Genomic DNA, 6,919 nt, shown 5'->3' with positions numbered 1-6,919 from the left:
AATACTAATCAAATTTTGGAATTACTGCAGTTAACTATTAGACTGCAAAGACAGGTCAGTGTGTTATAAATTCAGCATGGCATTGAGTTCCAATTTATTTACCCATTAGCGGTTGGCTGATTAAGTGGACTAATAGCCAAAGTTGTGCAGAGCGGTGGCTTGGTAGGTGAGGTGTGGAGGAAGGTTCTTTTAGGTAAACTGAGGACCCTGAATGAAAGGAACTCACTGACCAACATTTTTTCAAGGTACAAGGAGTGAACGAATCCTTAGTAATTATATTGAGCTTGCACGTATGGCAATGATGGCACACTGTGTAGACATTTTTGGAGATGAGACTGTAATTCATGTATTAGAAGGGATGAAACCAGAAGACCGGTCAAGCTTTTGTTTACTGATAAGACACGCACATTTGCTGATTTCTGATAAGATGGTTGCAGGCATTGAGAATATCCAAATTCACTGATGAAAAGCTGGGTGTCAGATGAGGGAGACGGGGAAGGGGGGGGGGGGCAGAAACCTCAGAAATAGCTACGCATTGCAGCTGTTTCTGCTTTTCTGCTGGCCCAGAGAGCAGTGAATATGTTTCTGCTGTGGCAAGGTTGGTCATTTTGTTAAGGATTATGTGCAGCCACAGAACCAGCATCCGAGGAAATGATGCTGCTGAATGGTGGCGAGACACTTTAGTTGCACCTTGCCACCAAGCAGTTGCTTTAAGGCAAATGCTATTAATAGTGTGTATGCGTCTCCTTTCCCCTTGCACTGCATTTGGTTGAGAACTAGTTTATGCTTTACTCAGTTCCATAAGTAATGTTTCCTTAATTGATCACCGTTGGTATTGTAGAAATCTCCACGTAAGAAAATATCATAACTTGCAAGCTGTTCGTGGCAACTGCCATTCCATTTCATGTGATCATTAAACATTTTGAATTAAGAATTGGAGACATCACGTGGCCTCCTAAGTGTATGTGACCAAAGGACTCACTACCAAGGAACTGTTGACCTGTAATTTTTTTGCTTGCTACTCAGTTTGTGTTAGATTACATGGGGAAATGTTTTTATTCTTAAGTTCCTGGCTCAGAGGAGATATAGATGCACGTGTGCTGTTCTCTGTGAGATTCCTTTGCACTTTGTTACTTTCAAGGAGAGAGAACAAGATGGTGAACTGGGCAGTGAAGGCTGGTGGTGTGTGAATTGTTTCATGGCTTTTGTTGGGGAATGGGGTGTTATGTTACCATAAACACACAGTATGATAGGAATTGCGAGATCTGCCAACCTGAGATCTAAGTTCCTGCCATCTCTAGTTATTTTGATCATTCATTGTGCCGGGAGGAGGGGGTGTGTGTCACCTGCGGCTTTATAAGACCAGGGTGAAAATTAAAAAACACGTAACGTGAAACAACATGGACTCTTATATTACAGAAATTAGTGGGTCAATGTCATGAATGTGAGATTACTATGCTTAATAGTACCAGCATAAGGGGTTTCTAGTGTACACTCGGAAACATCAGCCTATGGGTAAACTTTTTATTATCTGGGACGCCTCCCGTGTACCAAAAGTGGAAATAGGTATATCCTAGAGATGACTGATGCCTTTACCACCTTTGTGTTGTTGGTGTCTAGTAAAAGACTGACAACAGATATTAGTATCCAGCACTTAAATGTTATATTTGCTAGTTTCGTGCTCCTGACAGCCTAAGTAAGTGGGAACGCTTCCAAATCTACATTGTGCAAATTCGAAAGATTATATTTTAATAATGGCATTTTTTATAAGGCAACTATCTTGTATTACCCTCAGTTGTCTTATGTGGAGCACGTAACAGGAATCTGAAACTGGCCTTAATAATTTATCCTACTCGTTCCCAGAGATGTCGAGACAGTTCTGTGAATTAGCTTAGCCATGCCTTTAATACCACCTGCCAAGAGGCACACAAGACAACACCTAACAAACTAATGTCTGCATTTTCCTTTAACTCACCACAAAATAATTTTTGGTCATTAAATGATCTGTTACCTGAACATATTGACCCTGAGGATACCCAGGCTAAGTGGGCTGTGGCTCTCTTGTGCATCAAAAAGATACTCATAGGTATAACTGGGGGAGTCACACAGCTTCAGTGACAGTGGGAGATATTTTCTATGTGAGAAATTTTGAGGGGTAAAGCAAAGGAGCATAGGGCATCAAAGGGAAAAACATTCCCCAATTTCTCAAGCTGTGTAAGTTCATTAAAAGTTTGAACCCTGTCAGTTTCTTTCTCAAGAGCCTAAAAAGAAAATCAGGGCTCATCATAGTCACCTGAAGTTACATAGTGCCAATGAACAAATCGGAATGTGGGCTTCCCACCCAAGTTTCTAATTTCAGGAGTGGGCAGTAGGGGAGAGATTAATAAGTTCATATCAGTGTACTCTGAGCAGGATACCAGCATTGTGCTGACCGAGTTCCTTTCAAATACTGCGAGAGTACTGACTTTCTGCATGTGCCGGCAGAGGGAAAAATGCAAGGACACAAGAGGAGATGAGGGCTAGAGAGGTACACTTGTGACACTCTGCTAGCAGCCATAAGTACGTGAGACGCACCCAGGACAGTGATGTGTGGCACTTTGCAAAGGCGGCTAGCTTCCCTATTTGAAGATTGTCATGAGATGGGTAGCCACATATGAACATGTGTGGAGCACTTCCAACAGGAAGACTGCTTCTAATTCCATCATGAAAGTACTTCAGTGGGGTGTACTTGCTGTGAGACCACTGTGGCATTTATCATCATAAAAGAGAAGTTTATGCTGAGCTCCCACCTGGTATATCACATCTTAGTGGGGCACAAAGTGAATGAACTTAATTTTGGAGACATTCAATGTTGACAGCAGGTGTTTTGCTGCCTCAGCATTTAAGTATTTCTTTTACTTAAAATTTTGAAATGGTGCGTCCAATGGTCACTTGTGGGTAGCCCGGTTGTGTCTAGTAACTGTAATTATGCAATGTCTGAGCACCATATAATATAAGGCTGTTCTGATATTTCGTCTGAGGTGGCACTGGGTTAAATGTGGGTGACTTGCCCAAAGGGGCCATGCAATAACTGATGATTCATTAAGTAAATTCATTTGTGTTCTTAAATGGAAAAAGGGACAGAACTGCTATCTTATCTTAAATTATTTGTATTTATTTTAAGATGCTATTGTATGCATGCCTATATCAATGTTGATTTCTGAAATGTAATCATATTCTATCCATGTAAAATTTCTGAGACAGTCTGCATTTAAATTATTCCCAGCATTGTCCCTTATTGGTGTCACTGTAACATTTTGACTCTGGGTGCATTACATTGCAGTAACTGTATTACTTTCATAGAGATGCTGTGGTTATAAGAATGTGCTTGGTGTAAATTTATTGTACAGAAATGATATTATTCAATGTTTCTGCTGAGTCTGGGTTATTGTTTACCACTCCCAGACCCGTTTCACCTAGAGTGGTGAGCACTTGCCCTTGACTTGCCTTCCACATAGATGAACTTTCACTGTTGGGCAACCTTTATGGTCTGTCAGAAGACCTTGTGCCCCTCCTTTCTGGAGTAGCGCTCTGTCGTCCCATCTCCCCACACCTGACACCAATTGATTTTTATTATGTCATATCCAGAGCATCATGCACGTGGATCAGGATTAGAGCTAACACTAATTCCCAATGTGAAATGGGCTTGTCGAACTAGTGCCTGAAATTACAACCTGGAATATTTCTAGACTGGGACGTTTACCCACCATGAACCATGGACCTTGCCGTTGGTGGGGAGGCTTGCGTGCCTCAGCGATACAGATGGCCGTACCGTAGGTGCAACCACAACGGAGGGGTATCTGTTGAGAGGCCAGACAAACATGTGGTTCCTGAAGAGGGGCAGCAGCCTTTTCAGTAGTTGCAGGGGCAACAGTCTGGATGATTGACTGATCTGGCCTTGTAACATTAACCAAAACGGCCTTGCTGTGCTGGTACTGCGAACGGCTGAAAACAAGGGGAAACTACAGACGTAATTTTTCCCGAGGACATGCAGCTCTACTGTATGATTAAATGATGATGGCGTCCTCTTGGGTAAAATATTCCGGAGGTGAAATAGTCCCCCATTCGGATCTCCGGGCGGGGACTACTCAGGAGGACGTCGTTATCAGGAGAAAGAAAACTGGCGTTCTACGGATCGGAGCGTGGAATGTCAGATCCCTTAATCGGGCAGGTAGGTTAGAAAATTTAAAAAGGGAAATGGATAGGTTAAAGTTAGATATTGTGGGAATTAGTGAAGTTTGGTGGCAGGAGGAACAAGACTTTTGGTCAGGTGATTACAGGGTTATAAATACAAAATCAAATAGGAGTAATGCAGGAGTAGGTTTAATAATGAATAAAAAAATAGGAGTGCAGGTTAGCTACTACAAACAGCATAGTGAACGCATTATTGTGGCCAAGATAGACACAAAGCCCATGCCTACTACAGTAGTACAAGTTTATATGCCAACTACCTCTGCAGATGATGAAGAAATAGATGAAATGTATGACGAGATAAAAGAAATTATTCAGGTAGTGAAGGGAGACGAAAATTTAATAGTCATGGGTGACTGGAATTCGTCAGTAGGAAAAGGGAGAGAAGGAAACATAGTAGGTGAATATGGATTGGGGGGAAGGAATGAAAGAGGAAGCCGCCTTGTAGAATTTTGCACAGAGCATAACCTTAATCATAGCCAACACTTGGTTCAAGAATCATAAAAGAAGGTTGTATACCTGGAAGAATCCTGGAGATACTAAAAGGTATCAGATAGATTATATAATGGTAAGACAGAGATTTAGGAACCAGGTTTTAAATTGTAAGACATTTCCTGGGGCAGATGTGGATTCTGACCACAATCTATTGGTTATGAACTGCAGATTGAAACTGAAGAAACAGCAAAAAGGTGGGAATTTAAGGAGATGGGACCTGGATAAACTGACTAAACCAGAGGTTGTACAGAGTTTCAGGGAGAGCATAAGGGAAAAATTGACAGGAATGGGGGAAAGAAATACAGTAGAAGAAGAATGGGTAGCTCTGAGGGATGAAGTAGTGAAGGCAGCAGAGGATCAAGTAGGTAAAAAGACGAGGGCTAATAGAAATCCTTGGGTAACAGAAGAAATATTGAATTTAATTGATCAAAGGAGAAAATATAAAAATGCAGTAAATGAAGCAGGCAAAAAAGGAAAACAAACGTCTCAAAAATGATATCGACAGGAAGTGCAAAATGGCTAAGCAGGGATGGCTAGAGGACAAATGTAAGGATGTAGAGGCTTGTCTCACTAGGGGTAAGATAGATACTGCCTACAGGAAAATTAAAGAGACCTTTGGAGAGAAGAGAACCACTTGTATGAATATCAAGAGCTCAGATGGCAACCCAGTTCTAAGCAAAGAAGGGAAGGCAGAAAGGTGGAAGGAGTATATAGAGGGTTTATACAAGGGCGATGTACTTGAGGACAATATTATGGAAATGGAAGAGGATGTAGATGAAGACGAAATGGGAGATAAGTTACTGCGTGAAGAGTTTGACAGAGCACTAAAAGACCTGAGTCGAAACAAGGCCCCGGGAGTAGACAACTTTCCATTTGAACTACTGATGGCCTCGGGAGAGCCAGTCATGACAAAACTCTACCATCTGGTGAGCACGATGTATGAGACAGGCGAAATACCCTCATACTTCAAGAAGAATATAATAATTCCAATTCCAAAGAAAGCAGGTGTCGACAGATGTGAAAATTACCGAACAATCAGTTTAATAAGTCGCAGCTGCAAAATACTAACGCGTATTCTTTACAGACGAATGGAAAAACTGGTAGAAGCCGACCTCGGGGAAGATCAGTTTGGATTCCGTAGAAATGTTGGAACACGTGAGGCAATACTGACCTTACGACTTATCTTAGAAGAAAGATTAAGAAAAAGCAAACCTACGTTTCTAGCATTTGTGGACTTAGAGAAAGCTTTTGACAATGTTAACTGGAATACTCTCTTTCAAATTCTGAAGGTGGCAGGGGTAAAATACAGGGAGCGAAAGGCTATTTACAGTTTGTACAGAAACCAGATGGCAGTTATAAGAGTTGAGGGACATGAAAGGGTAGCAGTGGTTGGGAAAGGAGTAAGACAGGGTTGTAGCCTCTCCCCGATGTTATTCAATCTGTATATTGAGCAAGCAGTAAAGGAAACAAAGGAAAAATTCGGAGTAGGTATTAAAATTCATGGAGAAGAAGTAAAAACTTTGAGGTTCGCCGATGACATTGTAATTCTGTCAGAGACAGCAAAGGACTTGGAAGAGCAGTTGAACGGAATGGACAGTGTCTTGAAAGGAGGATATAAGATGAACATCAACAAAAGCAAAACGAGGATAATGGAATGTAGTCAAATTAAGTCAGGTGATGCTGAGGGAATTAGATTAGGAAATGAGACACTTAAAGTAGTAAAGGAGTTTTGCTATTTAGGGAGTAAAATAACCGATGATGGTCGAAGTAGAGAGGATATAAAATGTAGACTGGCAATGGCAAGGAAAGCGTTTCTCAAGAAGAGGAATTTGTTAACATCGAGTATAGATTTAAGTGTCAGGAAGTCGTTTCTGAAAGTATTTGTATGGAGTGTAGCCATGTATGGAAGTGAAACATGGACGATAACTAGTTTGGACAAGAAGAGAATAGAAGCTTTCGAAATGTGGTGCTACAGAAGAATGCTGAAGATAAGGTGGGTAGATCACGTAACTAATGAGGAGGTATTGAATAGGATTGGGGAGAAGAGAAGTTTGTGGCACAACTTGACTAGAAGAAGGGATCGGTTGGTAGGACATGTTTTGAGGCATCAAGGGATCACAAATTTAGCATTGGAGGGCAGTGTGGAGGGTAAAAATCGTAGAGGGAGACCAAGAGATGAATACACTAAGCACAT

Source organism: Schistocerca cancellata, chromosome 1, assembly GCF_023864275.1.
Source record: "Schistocerca cancellata isolate TAMUIC-IGC-003103 chromosome 1, iqSchCanc2.1, whole genome shotgun sequence".
NCBI classification, from domain to species: Eukaryota; Metazoa; Arthropoda; class Insecta; order Orthoptera; family Acrididae; genus Schistocerca; species Schistocerca cancellata.
Note: the sequence above shows the minus strand (reverse complement) of the source record.